A 24830-nucleotide genomic window follows, 5' to 3' on the forward strand; every position below is an offset into this window, starting at 1 on the left:
AGCTCCTGCTAACATGCTAACAACACACGTCATGCCCCTAATACAGAAGTCCATTGCACAGCTGGCAGCACACAACTGACCAGAGCCAAAGCATCCTCGGCAAGAGAAGCCCCCAGAAGAAGTGACTGTGCCCCGCATCCCCCGCACGCACTGCGGGACCAGGCCACCCGGGCCCTTACCTCCGTGCAGCCGCGGATGTTTACAGTCAGTTGCATGCAGTGTGCAGAGCGGCCGGGCGCTGTTCTACCAGCAGGTGGCGCCCGAGCACTTAGTGGCGAAGCAGCGCCGAGAACGAAGGGCTCCTCCTTGCTTCCCAATGACCTAATGGCGGTGACATGCAGACTGTGGGGAAAAGGAATGGGAGCCCGAGGACGGCCTGTAACGATATTATAAGAGTGAGGGTACAGAGGGATACCAGGGCAGCAGGAAGATTTCACTTGCTGCAACTTGTAGGTCCACAAGGCTTTTAAGGGATGTTTAGCAAAACAAATGCACAGCAAAAGGAGAGCAGCTATTGACAACCACTTCATCGCCGCCATCTTGCAAATGACCCCCCCCCCCCATGATATTATTTAGAGGCCACACACAGGCCTCCCAGCTCTAGGCCTCCGCCAAAAGAGTGACTTGAAACCCCAGCGCCGTAAGGCCCAACGTGTAACAAGCCCCTAGCTTGCGCCATTTATAAAACTGATGCCATGTAATGTTGGTCCTATGCCCCATGGCTCGGGTGTGGCTGAACCCGCTATAGTTATGCTCCTGGGCTGCACCTTAAATTATAAGCAATTACTAATGCCACCTATGATTTGCAGTGTCCAGTAAATTAAAGGGCATCTGTCAGCAGATCTGTACCTATGACACCGGCTGACCTGTTACATGTGCGCTTGGCAGCTGAAGACGTCTGTGTTGGTGCCATGTTCATATGTGCCCGCATTGCTGCTCCCTCTGCAACTGCCGCCCCTCTGCACTTAGAGTGACAGGGCCGGGGGTGATCATGTTTACAGTGCCTTGTCCTGTCAATCAAAGTCAGCTGCAGAGAAAGGTGTAATGACAACGCCCCCGTTGCTCCTAGAGGCTTATTTGCATATATCAAAACATCATTTCTCAGTAATGCGGGAACAATATGGGACCAGCGCAGGATCAGCCCTTGCTAGAACAAGAATGACATTGATGGTCCAGTGCCAGTCTCAGCCATGTCCCATACATGGGAAAACATTTTTAGAATTGATGAATTTTCAACCATAGACAACAACTGCAAATGGCCGCCAATTAACATAGCAGGCATCCAGGGAAAGTCATTTCTAACATAAGTCATTTGAGCCTGTGGTCAATAAATATTTACCATGGGTGTAATAGTTGTCGCTAACAATCGGATTGATAGAAGCGATTGACAGTCATCATGTCTGTGGTACGGGAAGTGCAGCCTGCCCTTTCTATGTGTGCACATCCTCTGGTCTAGGTATAACTGTACATGACCCCAGAGAAAAGGATAACATGGACTTCTGGGCATGTTATCAACTCCCCCATCAATCAGAGGGCTTATTAGATGCACGGTTCAGGGGACAGCATTGATTTTTTGTAACATCTGGTAACACTTGAAATGTTTGCCCTATGTAAAATAATATCTAGATGAGCATCCAAATCTCTAAATTCAGCAATATCTACTTCTGTTGGTGCCTGATCATTGGCAGCTATATGGGTAGGCTCATCGCAGTATAGTCTTCATGACTGCACTGTATCTAGTAGAAATATGAAGGGTACAATTGACAGACTTTCTCAGTAGTGCAGCCTGTGGCTTAGGGCCTGTAACTTCAAGTCATTGTCAGTATAGAAAATGTGAAAAAGGTTTTTCACATTTTATTATAAATCTTTATGGGAGATCTCCTTTAACTCCTTCCGGATCTCCTCCGTACATGTACGGCCGAATCGCGTTATTTAAACATGGCGCCCCCTCAGAAGCTGTTTCTGTTGTTTTGAATAGCAGACAACTGGAGCTAATGTCTGAGACCGCCGATAACTAAAATCACAGACATTTGACCCTGCAGATTCTGTAGTCCAGAGATCAGCAACCTCCTACACTCCAGCTGCTGTGAAACTACAACTCCCAGCAAGCACACTTACTCTGCTATTCTTGTAACTTCCATAGAAGTGAAAGGATGATTCTGGAAGTTGTAGTTACAAAACAGCTGGGGTACCATTGTGACCATGGCATCTGAGAGGCTTTTCCCCAGGAGTGCTGTACTTCGGGGCCCAAACGTCTCTCCTGCACAGAGATCGGGGGAGCCGTTTGTTCATTGTGGTAGCTCCGAGCCTGCTAAAGGTTCCAAGGCTTACCACAGCGATGTTACTATGGAGCCCTGCCTGTGGAAAATAATGAAACTCCCATGGACTGCAATGGTAATGCAAGCAAGCAGACAGCTGCACGTTCAAGTACCCCAAGTGTAAAAAAAAAGTTTTAGAAAGTATTTTAAAAAATATAAATAAAGTGTTCAAAGTTCAAATTACCTCTTTCCCCTTCTTAAAAATAAACAATAAACAATAAAAAGATCATTGGTATCGCCATATCCCAAAAATGCCTGTACTACTAAAATATAAATGTATTTGTGCTGTACTGTGAATGCCATAAAGGAAAAACATTAAAATGTCCGATTTGCCATTTGGTTGCTTCACCTCCCCAAAAAATTGAATAAAAAGTCATACACACTCCAAAATGGATAGATTGCACCCTATTTGGAATTTTTTTCTATCTTCCCATTACATCTTATGCAATATTGAATAGTGCTATTAGAAAGTACTACTTGTCCTGTAAAACATGAGCCCTCAAACGTCTATGTTAATGGAAAAAAAAAAAAAAAAGTTCTGGCTTCAGGGAGGTGAAATAGAAGAGAGTTAAAAACAAACACACAAAAATGGAAAATCGCAAGGTCATTAAAAGGAGTATTCCCATCACAGACAATGGGGGCATTTTGCTAGGATATGCCCCCATTGTTTGATAGGTGCAGGTCCCACCTCTGGGACCCGCACCTACATCAACAGGGTTTCGGTTTGCAGGGGTCCAGCCTTTCCCAAGTGCTCTCCCTATACAAATGAATGGGAGCGCACCGCACTTGCGAACTGCGCTTGCGCAGCCACCACTCCCATTTATTTATATGGGGCCGACTGAAATAGCTGAGCCACTGCCCTGTTCTTCAGGAGGGCCTGTGAAATAAGTGGAGTGGCAGGTTGAGCATGCAAATCCAAGTTCCATTCATCTCCATGGGACTGACAAATAGCTGAGTGCTTGTACTCTATCTTCTGCAGTCCCATAGAAATGTACAGTGCTGCAGTGTCATGCAGTCGGACCCCCACCACTCTAATAGTTATCCCTTATCCTATATACAGTTGCAAGAAAAAGTATGTGAACCCTTTGTAATGATATGGATTTCTGTATAAATTGGTCATAAAATGTGATCTGATCTTCATCTAAGTCACAACAATAGACAATCACAGTCTGCTTAAACTAATAACACACAAAGAATTGAATGTTACCATGTTTTTATTGAACACACCATGTAAACATTCACAGTGCAGGTGGAAAAAGTATGCGAACCCTTGGATTCAATAACTGGTTGAACCTCTTTTGGCAGCAATAACTTCACCCAAAGTTTCCTGTAGTTGCAGATCAGACGTGCACAACGGTCAGGAGTAATTCTTGACCATTCCTTTTTACAGAACTGTTTCAGTTCAGCAATATTCTTGGGATGTCTGCTGTGAATCACTTTCTTGAGGTCATGCCACAGCATCTCAATCTGGTTGAGGTCAGGACTCTGACTGGGCCACTCCAGAAGGCGGATTTTCTTCTGTTTAAGCCATTCTGTTGTTGATTTACTTCTATGCTTTGGGTTGGTGTCCTGTTGCAACATCCATCTTCTGGTGAGCTTCAGCTGGTGGACAGATGGCCTTAAGTTCTCCTGCAAAATGTCTTGATAAACTTGGGAATTCATATTTCCTTCGATGATAGCAATCCGTCCAGGCCCTGACGCAGCAAAGCAGCCCCAAACCATGAAGCCCCCACCACCATACTTCACAGTTGGGATGAGGTTTTGATGTTGGTGTGCTGTGCCTCTTTTTCTCCACACATATTGTTGTGTGTTTCTTCCAAACAACTCAACTTTGGTTTCATCTGTCCACAGAATATTTTGCCAGTACTGTTGTGGAACATCCAGGTGCTCTTTTGCAAACTGTAAACATGCAGCAATGTTTTTTTTGGACAGCAATGGCTCCCTCTGTGGTATCCTCCCATAAAATCCATTCTTGTCTAGTGTTTTACGTATCGTAGATTCTCTAACAGGGATGTTAGCATAGGCCAGAGACTTTTGTAAGTCTTTAGCTGACACTCTAGGATTCTTCTTCACCTCATTGAGCAGTCTGAGCTGTGCTCTTGCAGTCATCTTTACAGGACGGCCACTCCTAGGGAGAGTAGCAGCAGTGCTGAACTTTCTCCATTTATAGACAATTTGTCTTACCGTGGACTGATGCACAGCAAGGATTTTGGAGATACTTTTATAACCCTTTCCAGCTTTATGCAAGTCAACAATTCTTAATCGTAGGTCTTCTGAGAGCTCTTTTGTGCGAGGCATCATTCACATCAGGCAATGCTTCTTGTGAAAAGGAAACCCCGAACTGGTGTGTGTTTTTTATAGGGCAGGGCAGCTGTAACCAACACCTCCAATCTCATCTCATTGATTGGACTCAAGTTGGCTGACACCTCACTCCAATTAGCTCTTGGAGATGTCATTAGTCTAGGGGTTCACATACTTTTTCCACCTGCACTGTGAATGTTTGCATGGTGTGTTCAATAGAAACATGGTAACATCTTTGTGTGTTATTAGTTTAAGAAGACTGTGATTGTCTATTGTTGTGACTTAGATGAAGATCAGATCAGATTTTATGACCAATTTGTGCAGAAATCCATATAATTCCAAAGGGTTCACATACTGTTTCTTGCAACTGTAACTGGAGTGCCCCTTTAAAGGGTCTGTCCCATTAGATAAGTGATCAGCTGGGGTCCACGCCGATCACATGAATGGGGACCTATGCTCCCCATTAGTGAAAGACAAACATCGGCCGGGACGTTTCGCAAACACGTGTTCGCGATCAAATGTTCGCGAACCGCGCGTTCGCCGCGGGCCCCATGGGCAGGCGAACCTGAAAAAGCTTTAGGTCATATTTGCAGCCACCACATACTTACTAGAAGGGTGGAGGGAGTGGGGGAAACCCTCCACCATACAATGTCTGAAATTAGGAAAGCCACTAGGCCTGGAAGCCAGGATAAGGGAGATGGTCACCTCCTACTGCCATCCTCATCCTATCCCTGACCTCCTAACCGCATTAGCAAGCCCAGATGGTAGGAGGGCTCATGCACCGGAACCTGGGCCCTACTGACCACAGACAACAGAACGACAAGGTCACTTACCGGAAGCCACAGCTTGCTGTCTTGGAGTTCCCCATCCGGGGAATTCCAGGGATCCCCTTCTGGAGGTGCAACAAGCAGGACGTGCGGGATCATCAGGATGCGGGATTATCCACACCATAGACAAACCGCACATGGAACAAACAACTAGACAAACATCAACCCATAAGTGCAGCACCACACATAACAACAATGGGGAGGGGTAGACATAGGCAAGGACTTCGCTGTCCCACAAGGTGGCCCTCAAGGACAGGGCAGCTGGAAATGCCCAGAAAGGACCATAGCATCCAGCCCCAATAAAAGCTGAAGTGAATCTGACCCCATGCTCTCAACACCAAGACTATAGGAGCTAAGAGGGCACACCCAGCTCCACCTAGCACACACCTTAACCCTGTGCTCACCAGAAGGGAAGTGAGCCTTAAAGGGAAAGCGCACACACATGCATAAACAGCAACACGTTGCCACTGGCAACCAGCATCGTGGCGAAAGTGTCAAGGCAAACAACCTCCAAGCCGTGACACTATAGTGGTGGTGGTGTCTTTGGAGGTGCACACAGCAGAGTGAGGAGGGTGCAGATACAGAGGATGAGGAGGGTGCAGAAGCGGAAGGCTGAATGAGCCACTCAACCAACTCTGGTGCGTCCTTTGGAGTAATCACACGCGCCTTCTCCAACTTCCCACTTAGGCTCCGGCCTAGTGCACTTGCCTGACCCCTACCACCCCTGTGGAACGGCCTGCCTCTTCCTCTGCCTGTCATATTCAAAATGACCCTCTGCCTAAGTCCCTAGAGAAGAGCAGTATTTGTGGAAGCAGGTATCTCGCAGGCCTCAATCAATATTTGGTGGAAACAGGTATATCAAACCCCTTAATCAGTATTTTGTGGAAGCAGGTATATCGCAAAACTCAATCAGTATTTTGTAGAAGCAGGTATATCAATCCCCTTAATCAGTATTTTGTGGAAGCAGGTATCTCGCAGGCCTCAATCAATATTTTGTTGAAGCAAGTATATCAATCCCCTTAATCAGTATTTTGTGGAAGCAGGTATCTCGCAGGCCTCAATCAATATTTGGTGGAAGCAGGTATATCAATCCCCTTAATCAGTATTTAGTGGAAGTAGGTATATCGCAGGCCTCAATCAATATTTTGTGGAAACAGGTATATCAAACCCCTTAATCAGTATTTTGTGGAAGCAGGTATCTCACTTGCCTCGATTAATATTTGGTGGAAGCTGGTATATTAATCCCCTTAATCAGTATTTTGTGGAAGCAGGTAAATCGTAGGCCTCAATCAATATTTGGTGGAAACAGGTATGTCAAAACCCTTAATCAGTATTTTGTGGAAGCAGGTATCTCGCAGGCCTCATTCAATATTTTGTGGAAGCAGGTATATCAATCCCCTTAATCAGTATTTTGTGGAAGCAGGTATATTGCAGGCCTTAATCAATATTTGGTGGAAACAGGTATATCAAACCCCTTAATAAGTATTTTGTGGAAGCAGGTATCTCGCAGGCCTCAATCAATATTTGGTGAAAGCAGGTATATCAATCCCCTTAATCAGTATTTTGTGGAAGCAGGTATATCGTAGGCCTCAATCAATATTTGGTGGAAACAGGTATGTCAAACTCCTTAATCAGTATTTTGTGGAAGCAGGTATCTCGCAGGCCTCATTCAATATTTTGTGGAAGCAGGTATATCAATCTCCTTAATCAGTATTTTGTGGAAGCAGGTATATTGCAGACCTCAATCAATATTTGGTGGAAACAGGTATATCAAACCCCTTAATCAGTATTTTATGGAAGCAGGTATAGCTCAGGCCTCAATCAATATTTGGTGAAAACAGGTATATAAATCCCCTTAATCAAAATCCCCTTAATCAGTATTTTGTGGGAGCAGGTATATTGCAGCCCTCAATCAGTATTTTGTGGAAGCAGGTATCTCGCAGGCCCCAATCAATATTTGGTGGTAGCAGGTATATCAAACCCCTTAATCAGTATTTTGTGGAAGCAGGTATATCGCAGCCCTCAATCAGTATTTTGTGGAAGCAGTTATATCAATCCCCTTAATCAGTATTTTGTGGAAGCAGGTATCTCGCAGGCCTCAATCAATATTTTGTGGACGCAGGTATATCAAACCCCTTAATTAGTATTTTGTAGAAGCAGGTATCTCGCAGGTCTCAATCAATATTTGGTGGAAGCAGGTATATCAATCCCCTAAATCAGTATTTTGTGGAAGCAGGTATCTCGCAGGCCTCAATCAATATTTTGTGGACGCAGGTATATCAAACTCCTTAATTAGTATTTTGTAGAAGCAGGTATCTCGCAGGCCTCAATCAATATTTGGTGAAAGCAGGTATATCAATCCCCTTAATCAGTATTTTGTGGAAGAAGGTATATCGCAGAACTCAATCAGTATTTTGTTGAAGCAGGTATATCAAACCCCTAATTAGTATTTTGTGGAAGCAGGTATCTCGCAGGCCTCAATCAATATTTGGTGGAAGCAGGTATATCAATCCCCTTAATCAGTATTTTGTGGAAGCAGGTATATCGCAGGCCTCAATCAATATTTGTTGGAAACAGGTATATCAAACCCCTTAATCAGTATTTTATGGAAGCAGGTATCTCGCAGGCCTCAATCAATATTTGGTGGAAGCAGGTATATCAATACCCTTAATCAGTATTTTGTGGAAGCAGGTATATTGTAGGCCTCATTCAATATTTGGTGGAAACAGGTATGTCAAACTCCTTAATCAGTATTTTGTGGAATCAGGTATCTCGCAGGCCTCATTCAGTATTTTGTGGAAGCAGGTATATCAATCCCCTTAATCAGTATTTTGTGGAACCAGGTATATTGCAGACCTCAATCACTATTTGGTGGAAACAGGTATATCAAACCCCTTTATCAGTATTTCATAAAAGCAGGTATAGCTCAGGCCTCAATCAGTATTTTGTGGAAGCAGGTATATCAATCCCCTTAATCAGTATTTCATGGAAGCAGGTATATCGCAGGCCTCAATCAATATTTTGTGGAAACATGTATATCAAACCCCTTAATCAGTATTTTGTGGAAGCAGATATCTCGCAGGCCTCAATCAATATTTGGTGGAAGCAGGTATATCAATCCCCTTAATCAGTATTTTGTGGAAGCAGGTATATCGCAGAACTCAATCAGTGTTTTGTTGAAGCAGGTATATCAAACCCCTTAATTAGTATTTTGTGGAAGCAGGTATCTCGCAGGCCTCAATCAATATTTGGTGGAAGCAGGTATATCAATCACTTTAATCAGTATTTTGTGGAAGCAGGTATATCGCAGACCTTAATCAATATTTAGTGGAAAGAGGTATATCACACCCCTCAATTATTTTTTTTGCCACAACAGTTATATCACACCACCCTGTTTATTTGGGGCAACAGGTATATCGCAGCTCTCAATCAGTATTTTGTGTAAAAGGTATATTACACCCCTAAATCAGTTTTTTGGGAAGCAACAAGTATGTAACACCCGTTGCAAATAGTTGTTCCAATAGTGCTTGTCCCTCTATATAGCTGTGGTATCGCAGCAAAACCGCACACAACTGCTGCACAATACAATGCACTATATACTTTCTATGTTAGAAAGTATATTATAGGTATATCACACCCCTAAATCAGTTTTTGTTGGGGCAACAGGTATATCACACCTGTTGCAATTAGTTGTTCCAATAGCGATTGTCCCTCTATATAGCTGCGGTATCGCAGCAGACCCGCACACAACTGCTGCACATTACAAATGCACTATAATATACTTTCTATGTTAGAAAGTATATTATAAGTATATCACGCCCTTCAGTATATCACACTTATCGATAGCATACCTATATCAGTCCTTAAATGGACTTTTATGGCCCTATTAGCTAGCGTTTGGTGTCCATAACAGCCTTAACCTGCTCCACAAAGCAACCTCTCCCTACACTGGCAAAATACATAACGTAAAATGGCTGCTAGATCGGGTTCTGTGATAGGGTGTGTCCATGTGCTAAAACATCTCAATTGGCTGTCCTGTCCCACCTGATGGATGTGTCATGGATCAAAGTTTGGCGCAATGCAAAAGAATATTGCCGGTGGACATCGCCATATGGTCGAATGTACGGCGAATTGCGAACGCACAAAGTTCGCCACAAAACGATCACCGGGCGAGCCACAAGGCCATCGCTACTCCCCATCTGAATGGAACTTCCATTCCACTTAATAGGACTGCCGGATATAGCTGAGTGCAAGCCCTTGGTTATCTCCAGCACCCCCATAGAAATGAATTGGGCAGTGGCATGCATTTCCATATCAGGGAGGTTCCACAGTGTACAGGGCCCTCAATCTCATGATCTGATAGTTATTCCCTATCACATGGCTTGGGGATAATTTGTTATAATACCCCTTTAAATGGACAACCACTTTAACGGAAGAAAGCAATCAGTTTATTGTGGTTTGTGGGCACTGAAAAGATATCCACTAGAGACAAAGGAAGCAAACAAGTAATACAAGTATAGAATACAGAGTTTAATGCGTCATATAAGCTACAAATACATCTTCTGTCACTTACAGTCATTTCCAGTGTTTTGAGGAGTATCTTCGAACGAACTGATCTGATTGTGAATGGCTGCTATATGCCAGCACCACACAGATGATACATGGGCTTACAGTAAGCATCTAGAATTACAGGCCTGCAATCAGCTAAGACAGGCTGCAGTAAGTGAATCTGTGAATTTGGCTTCTACCCAGATTGCTGACCTCAGCCTTGCAAAATATGACTGACCCACTTCCTGTCTTCTCGGAACAAGTCATCTTGTGTGGATATAATTTATTTTATTTAGCACTGGCTGCTTTCTTTTGTGACAGTTATCAAAGAGTCAGATACAAGTTTCAGACAGTTTTTATGGCTTGTTAAAAAAAAAATATGTAAACTCGCCATATGTGTACTGTATATATGTTCACTATTTGTTTATTGGGAAGGAACATTGTGGTCTTTTTATAGAAGTATGAACAATAGAGTGCTGTCTTCTTAAGGGGTTCTCCAGGGTTCTCCAAATATAGTTTCTGGAGTCCCATATTCCTTGTTTGTAGAAATGAAAGATGGTAGCAGCATTCTCTCTGCACTTCTTGCCCTCCAGATGTAGTCTCAGGGACAGCATTGGTGCAGAATATACAGTATATTACAGAACTTTAAGGCTATCGACAATGGGCGGACTAGGAACTTAAAGTGTCTCTGAAAAAAAAACTAAAAGTGGCCCCATGTTGCCAAAATTAATAGAAGCCATGTTGGCCTGCAATACTGTAGTGCAGCACAAACTACCGCCCCTGCAGAACTAAATAGCACAGCGCATCACAAAATACCGCCCCAGCAGAACTAAATAGTACAGTGCGTCACAAAACACTGCCCCAGCAGAACTAAATAGCACAGTGCAGCACAAAATACAGCCATAGCAGATGCAAATACCACATTGCAGAACAAAATACTTCTGCCTTTTCCACAGTATTCAACTGTATCACCATCCTGAGAGCGGTGATACAGTTGAGCTCAGGTTGCTCCTAACATTAATTAATGCTTAGACCATCAGATCTTTATATACCCGGCTAGCTGCCATGAGAAGGGGCTTGGGCTGCCTCCTAGCCATCGGCCCACTGGGAAATGTCGGGTCTATAGCCAGTTTACCCCTGTCTTTCGAAATCTTTGACATATAAAAAATGTTTTACTTAAAATTAGTAAATAACTTGAGGGTTTAAAAAAAAATTGTTGTCCCAAGTTTCAGGTCCCATTCTTCATTCCGTTATTTATTTTCAGACTTCCTAAAACTGTTTGCAACCTACCCCTAGTCTCAGACTTTTCTGTCATGTTTCCTGCTAAGTAATGCATGCTGGATGTGAGGTCTGTGTGTTCAGGATGCTGCTGCCTTCACTAGGCCTTGTACTGTACCCTGCTTTGAACTCCCCTCTCTGATGCACATTGGAGAGAAACTGAATGGAGTCATCTGAATGGCCACCATGTAACTCGTACTACAGTGGCTGCAGGAAAATGCCTAGCTGGCCATGGCTTCCCCGGAAAATAAGCTGTTTGCTGGGTGTTCCAGGACGATTGCGAATCGGCGAACCTTTTAGAGACCAAGTGCCCAAAATGCAGCCCAAAACCCACTTATATATCGCAAACTGCCAACACGGCAATTTAACCTGAATACCAATATACTATATCTTCCATGTACTTTATCATTTAGCTATAATAGCCTGCATACATTCAGTGCGCTGCCTGTGCTGTTCATAGTGCACCCTGCGCTGATGAATGGCAGGAAAAACCTAAAGCTTATTGGTACACCATAGACTTTTACCAGGGTGCGGGTGCCCACAGAGAGGGCTCTGAGTGCTGCCTCTGGCACCCATGCCATAGGTTCGCCACCACTGTTCTAGGAGCAGGACCCTCCCGGGCAGCTGCATTTTTAGAGCGGTTGTCTCTGGTGATACAACCCCTTTATTTATGAAAACCCAGAGAACAGTGTCTGCTTCCAGTGCTTCCATGCATCTTTATAAAGAGGTGCAGCGCATACCCATCCTGTTCTCAGACCTTTAAAGGCTATGTACACCTTCTGGGGCAATTTGTATATGATTGCATTTTACTAATGTTGGGCTAAATAATTTTTTTAATTGGTCTTTATTAAAAATGTTGAACCACTGTCTTTGTGCAGCCACGAGTTTCCCTAGTAGCAGAATCAGAATTTTCACTCTGTTCCATCAGGCAGCTTACCTGATGGACTCCTTATCCCTGACCTTATAAACACTCATTATTGCTCATTTCTTATCTTACTGATAAGAATGTGGCCTAAATAATTGTTTATGTCCTTTGAGTAATTTAGAGATTAGATTTATTAGATGACCGGCACTAAGTGAAAGTGAAAAATACCAAGTACGATTCACACAGCTAGAAAAACAGTTAACCCTTTGTGACAGAATGGCTCAATATTTTTAATAAAGACCAAGTGAAAAAAAATGATGGTGTACATAGCCTATAATTTTTAAAATGGTCTTTTAAAAATGGCAGGTGGAATGTCATTGGTTGCAGTAGTCAACCGTTCCACTTTTCCTTTTACCCTTGTTTCATATTTGAATAATTTTGAAGCATTGTCCCTTCCTGTTCATTTATGGATGAGGACTACATCTATATCTGTATTTTTTTTAAAGGCGTTATCCAAGACTAAACTTTTTTAACAGGCTTCTTCAGAGTAGCTGGAGCCATGGTGGGGTTCCTACTTACCCGGTCCCCACCACTGAATTCTGGCTGTATCACCTCACGGTCGCCTCCACAAGTTCTAAATCTCAGAATCAACAGCCTTTTGACAGGCATCCCGTAAACCTCTGCAGCAATGCGGTATGTCACATGCCACATGGATGACAGGTCACCACTACAGCCGATCACGTGGCGCCCCACTAGATAATCTTGATTCGCAGAAACTCTGGATCTGCAGAGGCGGCCGTGGAGCGATGCATCAGAATCCAGCGGCGTGGATCAACCACTCTGAAGAGATCTGTTAAAGAATAAAGTCTAGGATAACCCCTTTAACTTGATTGAAGCTTTCTATCCTCCCTCATGAATGTAGAACAGACAAAACCAGTCACTAACTCATCAGATACCATGGCACAACATTAATGTGCTCGCTAACTATTGGGCTTTAAACCATTAGACTTGGATTGGCCATCATAACAGGACAACACAAGGGGCACCAAAGGGTGGACGTGAAACTACTGGACACTGAAGACTGAAACTATCTGACAGTTTTTCTATACTTAACCTGCCAGATCTGTTCTGAGCAAAAAAAAAAAAATTTAATTTCAACCACTCCATTAAAGCGCAACTTTTTTGCAACTTTTTAAAAAGTCGCAGTTAATAAATCACTTACGCCTAATTAACATAGCTAACCATGCCCACTTTTACCCAATTTTGAAAAGCAGCAAGAGCAGCAAAAAATCACAAAAAGTTTCACATTTTGGGACTAAGATGGCATGCTCCACAGTTTTTGACTTTTTAGCACCAGATTTCTGGTGGAAATAGAATGATACATTTCTTCCATAATTCTTTGCTTTTCAAACTTGTTAGAGCTCATTGACATATTCTATAGGGACTTGTGAACCTTTACCAGTGCTATTAGCAAGTATGGGATTCACACACACGCTGGTGGTAAATATACACTCTAGCGCATAGCACAGCAGAGGGAAAAACCAGCAAAATCATCAATAGAAAGGCATTACTGGAGTGGTAAGTGGCTGCTAACACTATTATGGGGCTACCAGGAATCAAAGATCCTGTCTCTGGACTCCTCCTAGATCATCTACCTAAGGCTTCATTCATATATCTGTCTGGTTTATCCAGTAGTGTGCAGAGGAGTAGACTACCGGAGGTAACGTATCTGGCATAGCCAGACACTGCCAGCACCGCCAGATTACCATTCACTACAATAGTCTATGCCATAAATGCCTGCTTTCTGTAGAAAAAATATCGCTGAATGCTGGATACAGTAACTCCAGTAGTTGATTCCTCTGCCAGAACAGACTGCTGGATTTAGTGAGATGTGAATGGATCTGGCTTATTAATGTAACCGACTCCATCTTGTCTTCAAACAAACTTTTCAAAACTGCTTAAGGACATTCCAATATAAGGTGTGGGAATGGGGTGGTGGGCTACAAGATTTGTTTTGGTTGCCAAGAGCTAAGGCTAGGCAGAACCTCTCCAAACATCCCACCATAGCCTGCTCTATCCTGACATGAGGCTATCATTGCCCTGGTATCTATAATCTAAATGGTCAGTGTCCTATACCATAAACATCCGATTGGCTTTGTGTTTGTGTCTTTATGTATAAATAAACACTGAGGAAGGGCAAACCCGGACTCTATTGTACACCAACTCTGTGTGTGCTCGATGTCCCCCGGCCGGTGGGAACATGAATCTGGCAAAATGTTACTGTATATGGCTAGGGCTACATGGTATCTTAAAATTGAGAGAAACAAAACCTTCCTGGGAACGCTACCTACTTCAACACGTATGAATGGTCTAAATCCTAAATACATGGTTCTCACCTTACATGGTTGTGTAAATTAGACACTACAGTACAGGGGGGTTTGTCGCATGGGCAGAGCTCTTCTATTTTGTCTATTTTGGATGTAGTGAGAAATCTCAGACGTACTCAGAAAAGGTCACAAGAAGGCTCCTCTAACAGATAATTTGCTCTTAAAGAGATTGTTCTGGATTTTCTTTTAACCCCCCCAAGCAGATCTATACTTAGCTGCTCCCTACTGCTCCATTATGACTCTCTGTCTCCCAGGCTGCCTTCCCCAAACTTTCTGCATGGACAGAGTGATGTAAACTTTTGCAGCCAATAAATGACCTAGCATATGCCACATGGGGACGTGTCACCATTAAGGCCAGTCAATGACTGCAGTGGTGCATATGATCCATCGATGAAGGAAGTTTACATACAGGGACCAGAAGTTCGGTAAATAGAGGTACAGAGCTGGAATAGGGTGGCAGGGAGTAGGTAGGTACAGATCCCTTCACATGTGCAGTAACCCAGTGGCTCACTGCTGAAGAGGGTTAATCTGTCTTTACTATTCACTTTGTATCCCAAATGCTATGTATGGGGACAAGGAGTTAATTTTATAGCTCCATAGAGACAGTTGCTGGGTGTGGGCTGGTCCCACCCTTATAGCTAAGAACAATGGCTACAAACAGTATGTGTCTGTTGGAAGGAGAATCAGCAGACAGGGATATACGAGCCCAGTAAACCAAGAGCAGCCCAAAAAAGTAATTGTTGCACATGCAAGCCTCTGAGGGAGATAAGACTGGAACCTAACAGAAGGTGTAGTGGCCATTCCAAGGGACAGTGCATGGATTAAAAGTCAGTGAAGGTAATGCATGTATCTTGGCTGTGGACCTCACTTCATTTGGTTGAGGTTAGAAGTTTCAGACTTGCCTACCATACAAAAGAGACAGATTGGCCATCTGTTAAAGGACTAAATACCGCAGCTGGGCATTGTAGAAATGCTGATGAAACTGGAGAATATAGAGAAAGAGAGTGAGAGAAACTGCACCCATTGGCTGAACTGGGAAGATTGCTCAGATTAACTGGAAAGGGACTCCAAGATAACTGCCATATTGCATATTCTTCCCTATACACAGCCCTGTGTGAAAACAGTCTATGCAACCTGTAGAGACTGTGCCAACTATTGCAAGTGCCTGTGAATACCATCTGACGAGTTGGCTTGTTTACATCTAAAACTGGCCTCATCCTTGTACTGCAGTGTTGCAGTGCCTGGTATTCCAAGAGTGCCCTGCCTTGCACTTAACCCACTGATACCAAGGGCACCCCACCCAAGGTGTGCCCATAGGAGAAGAAAAGGTGTGCCCCATCAACCTCACGGCACAGGGAGTGCCAGAGTAAGGATCACAACCGTGAGTCCTACTACCAACACCATCCATGCCATGACTACCACTTATGTCCTCTTACTGTCCTCTCCCGAGCTCACTGCACATGTAAGGCTGGGTATGGAGGAACTTAAAACTTTGTGGACAACCCCTTGAATTGTAAATATTAGTTTGGACTTGTCACAAAGCACATTCTTCATGACAAACATGGTACAAGATATTTAATGTCAATATTACGTCACTTGTGTTTTTGCCATTTACTAATATGTGTATATACCATAAAATTATGTATGTCAATTTACATTAATACTTCCAATGAATTTAAGCTATGTCTATATCCTAGGTGGACTCGACCCTGGTCAGAAACTATAATTTTTTTTTTTTTGTTTGTTTTTAACTGAAAACACGTAAAGGTTTTGTCCCATCTGGGATATTTATGGCATAATGCTAGCATACGCCGTAAATATCAGATAGGTGCGGTTTCAATTTCAGGGGTGTCTGGCCGTGGCTTTCTCCTCTCTCTATTGAAAATGTATACAATGTGTATGTTTTTTGGAGGGTCAGGAGAGATAGCTGTTGGCTAACATCTATAAAATGTGTATGGGCACCTTAAGGCTGGATACTGTATGTACGCGAGATACCTGTCCACCGAATGCTCGTTTTGCCTGATAGCTATCTCTCCTGATCCCTTCTAATTACAAATGTACACAAAGCTCAGCCTCTTGCTGTGGTTTATATGCACTAGAACAAAAGAATTGGGAATGTTGAAATGTAACAACCCGATCCATATCTCCCCTGGCACCTCACAATTTTTCTTCCCACAATTGACATTTAAGAGCTCTACTACTCAGTCTTGTTGACATGTGGCACTTCTCTTATACTTTGGGGAAACCAATTGGTCACACCATTTAGGGTGGGACACATTTGACACCATTACATAATTGGCCTTACAGCCAGGGCCCAGAAAATATTATATAATCCCCAAAAAATGCAGGCACAGGTTTCTAAGATCAACCACCCACATACAACATTTTGGCAATAAATATCTCCCCAGATTTTTCCGTCTACGTGCATGTCATTGCAGTTATAAAAGTTTATGAGCTGTTACCAGACCTCCCTAGCATTGCTCATCACTCTAGCAAACAAAGGAATGGACAGGTTAAACTCTAACAAGTCTGGTGCTGGTTTCCTCAGGGTAAATGTCTGGGACATTTGGTACATGAGACTTGATTTTTTAGATCACATAATCAGAAAGAGATCTATGAATATAACATCAATCAATTCTCATTGCTAGAGCCCTTGATATCTCAGGCACAAATATAGTGCCCTGGAATAGGTTACTTTGGACAATTGCCCCTATTGCTACTATGCAAAGACATCAAATCCCTACATGATTGCTTGTGGAAGGGTTAACTTGCACTGTGATTTATGCTGCTGTGTGCACGTTTACTGTTTTATATAGTTGAATTGCATTTTATATGTTTATTGTAATATAGCCTGTTTATTTGTGCTATTATTGCACAATATCTGCACTGCTCTATGGAAAAGGTTAATGCACAACCAGCCACTACTGAGAGACTTTGGGGCTTTCTATCTATGGACTGAGAAGTTAGAAGGGACTATGCAAAGTTTTGGAGATAAAAAACAGACACACTGACCTTATGAGTGTTTGGTTTAGCTCTGTTGTTTACGTCTGTTGTTTTTTTTATGCCAGGAAAAACTGCTTAGTTATTCCCCTAGACTTGCATTGAAACTCTATACAAGTCTATGAAAGACTGAAATTGCAATACTGTTGCTGTTTAAATTGTGCTTCTCTACTCCACCCCTCCCACTAGAAGGTTCTAGTTCAGTTAGAACTTATATAATTATATATAAGGAGAGCAGTTAGAGTCCCTTGTTGGGTGCAGATTGGGACCAGTGTTTAGTGAAATAGACTCTGTCAGTCTGCAGATAGGGACAAGCATTTAGTATAAAAGACTCTGCCAGCCTGCCTAAGTGACCGCAAGAAGACGCTAAGATGGGGATACTGAGCCACAGACCGTGTGTCAGCAGCCCTTTGATCAGGGAGCCGGAAGACCAAGCCACAGACCCTGGGCCACCAAACCTTTGGCCAGTGTACCAGCCTTCAAAAAGAGAGAGTGAGAGACAGCTAGCTTAGGCTTTTTTTAATCACAGAATCTTTTTATGCCAGGGAGGAGACTGGAGAAGCCAGCTCTGTGCCTTGCCTGTATTGTTTTCCCATTAAAGGAAACTTTATGTGGCCCATACTAAAGGCTTCTACCTAGTTTCCTTCCTTTATCTCTAGGAGAGAACTGCCAGTCATCAGCAGATGGGTGAGAGAGCAGGAGATTATGTATAACCAGGACTCTTCTCAGGTAGATTTGACTCTTTTCAAGGCCTTGGCTGTAATGATTATAAAGCTGGTTCTCGGCAACCACTTACTATTAGCTCATGAGTGACACAGCGCTGACATCAGCGTTTCTGTCACTAATTTATGATGCCCTCAGCATAAAGTTGATGACAGGTTCCCTTTAAGGAGCACCATACCTTATCATCCCCTCCGGAGAGTAGCAACACATGGTGACACCTCACCTGGGACCCACCATAGCATTGGGACCACCCCAAACCCGGTCAAACCCAGTGTTGGTCAAACACTTTACATTGTAGAGACATAGGTTAATGGGTGGACACAGACAGCTGAGGGCCCCTGTGCAAGAACAGTATATAAGTCCCTTCCTTTCCAGTCATAGAAGATCCTCTTTATCATGTCTGTCCAGCAAGTCCTAGTGATTGTGAGCTATGAAATTCATAAACCCAGCCCTTGCATTCAATCTAAAACAGTGGGACACTGCTTATTGCTTTTAATGTGCTAGCGCCCCCCCCCCCCCCTTACCTTCTGAACCCCTGTCTGACCCTGCATACATTCTTTTAATTCCGATTTTTTTTATAGAGAGATCATATGAATTTGCTATGTATTTCTTTTTCTAATGGATTATAATTCAGAAGCAAAGATGTTTAGTAATTAATTCACGTTTGCTTTTTCATTAATACATTTCTTGTCTGCTGACAGTTTCATTATGTTTTAGCCTTAGGTTAGTCCTTCTTTATACACTAGGAACCTATTTGAGACGACCAGCCAATATTACAGTGACAAATGTTATTCTAGTGGGTTGGTCTTGTCATACAACAGAGTAATATACACAAAAGGTAGGGCATTGTAACATCTGCCACAGAAAAATATGGTCTTGATTGGGGATTGTCTTCTCAAAGAGGCGGTCTTTATGGAAGATAATTGTTAACTCTTATGCTTTGACTACCCTTCTCTGTTTTCTCACTTATGGTCAAAAATATAATTGTGGTGTAATTAAAGGAGTTGTCCCATTAGGACAATCCACAAGATCTGTGGGGAGACTGCTAGGGCCCCCTGTTGATTATGAGAAGGGGGGCCCATGTCCTCTGTTTCAAGGGAGCATCAGTCACACATGCATGTCCGCTGCTTCATTCATCTCTATGGGGCTGCCAGAGACTGCGGAGGGCTTGAACTCGGCTTTCTCCGACAGTCCCATAGAGTTGAATGGTGCAGTGGACATGCATGCGTGACTGCCACTCTATTCAAATGGTGGAGCACGGGCCCCCATTATTATGAATGTCGAGGGCCCCACTGATCAGACCCCCACCAATCACACACTTATCCTCCATCCTATGGATAGGCGGTAAGCTGTTGTAGTGGGACAACCCCTGTAATATAAGTAGCTAGGTATGGCATAGCATTATAGAACAGAACAAAAGAGGATTGCATTGCGCTCCATATACTTGGAGGGTCAGTCGATTTCCCTGCACCACATCAGAGCAGCTGCATTACAAAGTGCTGAGGAATAATGTTATTTCATGCTAGACCGAGCCATCGTACTACACCAACACATCCATTATTATTACAGTATAAGCAGATCCTATAAAAAAGCATCATGTCAAGAAATACAGACACACGTCATTTTAGTGATTGACGCTCGGGCCATTCCCCCCTTCCTCCCAAGAATCTTAATCAACAGATTCTCGTTATGGTGCTAGCAAAGGCAGACGATCTATTACTCTTTCTGGTGCATGAATTATTTATTCTTCTGCTATGCATTGTTTTAACACCGGCTATGAAAAGAAGCCATTTCAATTTCCAAATCAGACTGATGTCCCCAAAGAGTTAAAGGGTTAAACATGACTGTACTCGGCGACCTTGGTTTATTTACATGTTATGAAGGCTTCCATGGCAGCGACTGAGCGATAGATTGCTGCGTCATCTTCATCGTGTCAGCAGGGCTTGTCCTCTTGCAGCCATTTTGCAGACGGTTCGAAAGTGACTTAAAATGGCTGCTGCAGCTCTCACAGAGACATAGATTAGAAGCCAGAGAGCCTCGTCTATAACTTCCTACATTTCATTATCGCCATCAAAAAGGGGAAATGAAGATTAACGCAGCTTTAAGGTCCAGTGACCTATATTCATAGAACGTCCCTTCCAATAATTAGATCAAGTAAAAAAAAAAAAAAAGACAGGCTATGTCAACCATGGAAGGCCGCCATTTTCTTATACTTCCTGCCAGCCATTTTGTGGTATGCAAACTGACTCAAGATGGCCGTGGCTACAGGTCTGCTTTGTTTTATTCATATCACACAGCATGGACAGGGAGAGAATAAAAGACCGCGGCGCATAGAATACAGGGCCAATAAATTAGATTCAGATGTTGTTTCCAGCACTAGGATAGTCACATTCATTTAAAATAAAAGTCTCATCAGAGTCCATCGCCCTATGCAGCCTTTCACAGTCAAACAGAATGTGTTCCTAGCAACACACAAACGTCTGGCAGAAGAAGCGTTAAATACAGCTTAGCAGCCTGCGGACGAGCTAGCGCTTTTTAAGCCATGTAGGTATTGTCGGTTCGGATACATTGGGTGTAAGAACAGATGAGGCATATAGGAGGAATCAGGAGCTACAGTAAGGTCGGGAATGCACAGCACGCAGCGTCGTCTGCACACGGGTGAAAACAATAAATCATTTCCCAGAAGAGAAAACAAAGAGAGAAAAAAATGAAAGAAAGGAATATGCCTTCTGTGGAAAGCATTTGCTACTTGCCTGGTGGAAATTTTTCTAGAAATAACACTATCTTCCTCCAGTGTTAAAATCATTTAGCGAAAAAAAAAATCCGTTGCCACAGTAACAAGGCAAGGGCCCAGTCTAGAGAGATCATCACGAATGCAGAGTCCCAGTCTTAAAGGAGCTATGCAGTAAACAGGCACGCCAAGCAAGACAAGGAATGTGGGGGAAAAAAAAAAGAAAAACACCCTGTTCTGTCCGGATGGACTTGGATTCGTGACATCCAGTCACCCTGCGTCAGTCTAGCTGTTAACCCTTCCACCACCACAGCGGCCTTTTCAGGCCTCGATATTCAGCAAACAGTGGCCGTAGTGTGCACACAACACAATGACGAGGCAAGAGCAGAAACAGCCACGTTCCTTCTTTCCCCCCCCCCCCAAAAAAAACATCTATATCTTTATTTTCTTTTGGTAGGAAAACATAACTTTTTTTTTTTTCACGCAAGCCAAAAGGCGCCAACGTCTTTGAAAAATGTCATGACACGGCGCCTCTCCGCTGGCAGCCTGCAAGGGGTTACTGACACATAAAGGCCGCGCCTGATCTTTTTTACTTGTCTTATTAATGGACAGGAACAGTTTGGGTTTTTAGAGCAGAGCTCATTCAAATTTACTGCACTAGTTTATTTTTTAGTTTTTTTATTCTACTTTGTGATTCGATCTTGTTAGTCCGAAAAATAGGCAACCCAATAGGTGTCCGGAGAGCAGCGAACAGTTAACACAAGTAATAATAAGCCATCCGCCATACTGTGGCATATACCTTTCACACAGAAATTCATTTTATGCAACCGAGCAAGAGACGAGGTGCCTAGAGGTCATTTACATAAAATCTATTTCTTCACGGCAGCTGGCATCTTGTTAAATCGGGTGAATTCTACAGTCACGTATATATATATATATATAAATAGATATATAGCCTATCTTGCTGTTCACCTATGGTCACGTAGGTGTGGTAACATATACGTTCTGTGCTAGATTCCAGTTTTCATTTAAACTAGACATAGGGTTGGCGCTGCAGGCGGACAAGAACGACAACAACATGCACGTTCAACCTACCTCTAGGAACCATTTAAGGGACTGTCAACACACAAAATACTTTCCATCTTCCTGCGTGCGGCGCAGTTATGGAAGAATAAAAAGAAACCTTTTTTTTTTTAATTCGGTCCACGCTTCATGGGGATGAAGAGCTGTCGTCGGTAAAATCAGCTGTACAGCAGCTCCAACGGCTGAGATTCACGAGAAGTGGATTTTCCATTGGAGGGGAACGGATCTTGGTAGCAATGAGAATCCACCTCCGGGTTTTACTCCTGCTGTGTCTCATTGATCCGCAGCTTTGTGCAAATAACGGCAGGACTGACCACTGCAAAGGGCCACTTCTCTGTTCCCCCGGAGAACCAGCTGCTTAGCCCGAACTTCCGCATAGAAGAGGCGAGCTACAGTGCGATGCAGGAGTTAAAAATAGATTTTTTTTCCATTCCTCCTACCTGCATGGCGAGCATATTAGTTTTCAGGCGCTTTAATTTGATATTCACATTAATTAACAATACAGCATACATTATTCAGCCGGGTAAATACAGGACAGGATTAAAAGCAAGATTAATACGATCACGCAGCCTTTCACAGTTTTTTTTTTTTTTTTTTTTTTAGATCAAGTTGGTCTTTTGCATGTGATGACGGTGAAAATGCCGGCTGAAAAACTGCGCTGCAATGCTTAGAGATGGAAGCGAGAGACGGGAGGTGCAGTAGGTTTATATGTCAGGCAGAGCATTTACATACTGACAGCAGCGTCTAATAGATTCGGAGCACAGCAGGCAGAAGAGAAGGCATTAATCCTCGCTGCCATGTCAGCCTTGCAACCGAGGTGCATTCTGCAGCATCTCCTATGAAGGATAGAGCCAGCTCACCTTAAACGCAGCGTGCCACCAACGATGGGGATGAACGACAAGCCATCGGGAGCTTCGGATTGAGGAACAGAAAGCAAGAAATGCAAAAATAATCATAAGCAAAAAATAAAAACGAACAACAACCTTTACTCAGCTGGCAGCTCCCCAGATGTTATGTGACAGGCTTCTGAAAGATAGCAGCTTCGTCGCCTTGTACAGCCGTGCGTATAACCATTCCGGGGCTGATGCAGGATGCACACATATTATGTATGACATCCTTCTTCTCACTGCAAAATAAACCCTACTCCTTGAAGACGTTCTTCAGGAAAGGGTGATGTCTTCTTCAGGCAGGATTCCCAACACCACCCTGCCTTCCGAATCATTTGCCTCCCTTTTTTTTTTTCCGCTTTGGAAAGCCGCAGTTTAAGTTTTATTAAAAGCAGTATCCTTTCCACAGTTTGCAAGCTACAGAGATCCAGTCATCTGACCGGCTAATTGTATTTAGGCAACACCCTACTTACCACAGGCTCGGCAAGTGCTAAATATATCAGCATTACAGCTGCTCAGTCGCACAGGAAAATACGTACTAAAGAATTGTTATTTCCTCTCGTGATAAAAAAGCTATTCCTTCACAAACTGGATTCTGCTCAAACATTGAGTAATCCACTGCAGTTTTTTCGCTTGCATAATCCGAGTATCCTGACCCACATAATGCAAACAAGTCCAAGCCAAGCACATACTAAACTGTACGCAGCACTTACTGACTAGTGGCGGTATTAACTGTCTGCCTGCCTGCCCGCTTTGCATATTTTACTGCACTGTGACCGTGAGCTTGTCACGGAAGAATCAAGAGAACAGATTATTTCAGTGCACAGTACAGGGGATAATACTATAATACTGTCATATTCATAGGGTTGGCATTATTTTTTTTTATGTTACGCTGCGTGCTGTGTTGTTGAAGACATAGGAAGGGTAGTTATGTGTGTTAGTTAGTTTTCGGTAATAATATCGTCCTTCCGAACTGAACTAGCAATCTATGGTAATTTCTACTACAACATTTAAAATGGTGAAATATCAATGTAAACAGAAATATGTGCCACCATGAAAGGGGTTGTGTCACTTCCGATATTGCTGACCTGATTCACACCTATCTCTAGAACAGAGCCCCCAAAGTATACAAAAGCGAACCGCACATGCGTGGCCACCCTCCATTCACTTCTATAGGAGTTCCGAAAACAGCCGAGCAAGTGCAGTACCCCAGACCTGGGAATATCTGCAACTGTATATAGTAATGTGTTGTTCATGTTACGTATTTTTCATGTTTTGGCCGTTTGTTCTAGCCGAGAAGGTTATGGTTGGCAGGAACAGGGCTAACCACCTAGTTCCTCCTCTCTTGGCAGGAGTGGGCTTGCCCTGCTTCCTGGCAGTAGGGCGGGTTCCAGTCCAGCTAGAGAAGGGAGAGGAAGAACATGTCAGAGCTCCTACTCCTCAGAACCAAATCTAATTTTCCTGTGAGATTGGGCAACTAAGTCAGTTTTCCTTTGCACCAGTATCCCCCTCAACTGCCACCAGCCATATCTATTGCTGGAAGCTGTGACAGCTACAGGGAGAGAACTGCTTCAGAAAGGACACTCCCCCTGAGCTGTCAGCGGAAGAGAATCTAGAAGAGCAATTGGAGCAATTAATGGGGGGAACTCTGAATCTAGTTTTGTTAGAAAGGGATTGTCATGCACCATGCCGGATTTAAATTTTTTACATTAACCATCAGATGACCCCTGTAATATGTCCTAACCCCAACATGTCCTAACCCTTCAGATCTTAGCCTAATCTAGTAGTAATCTAGTAGGTGCTGTAGCGCACACTGAAAAACTCTTTAAAGATTTAGTAGGGGGGCTGAAAAGTAAAAATTCTCTGGGGCAAATTTACAAAT

At 43.3% G+C, this 24830-nt stretch overlaps 1 protein-coding gene across 7 annotated transcripts in view; it reads right to left on the reverse strand.

Annotated features, from left to right (window-relative positions):
- ZBTB38 (zinc finger and BTB domain containing 38) overlaps nucleotides 1–23531 on the reverse strand; it is a 48376-nt gene extending 24845 nt beyond the window's left edge. Inside the window, exon 1 of one of the 7 annotated variants that reach the window (XM_044292388.1) lies at nucleotides 23422–23531. The gene's annotated coding sequence lies outside the window, so the exon portion shown is untranslated. The other 6 variants (XM_044292383.1, XM_044292385.1, XM_044292384.1 and 3 more) reach the window with 6 other exon arrangements.
- Between the last annotated feature and the right edge of the window lie 1299 nt (nucleotides 23532–24830).

The sequence above is a fragment of the Bufo gargarizans genome, chromosome 4 (genome assembly GCF_014858855.1).
Source record: "Bufo gargarizans isolate SCDJY-AF-19 chromosome 4, ASM1485885v1, whole genome shotgun sequence".
Classification (NCBI taxonomy): Eukaryota; Metazoa; Chordata; class Amphibia; order Anura; family Bufonidae; genus Bufo; species Bufo gargarizans.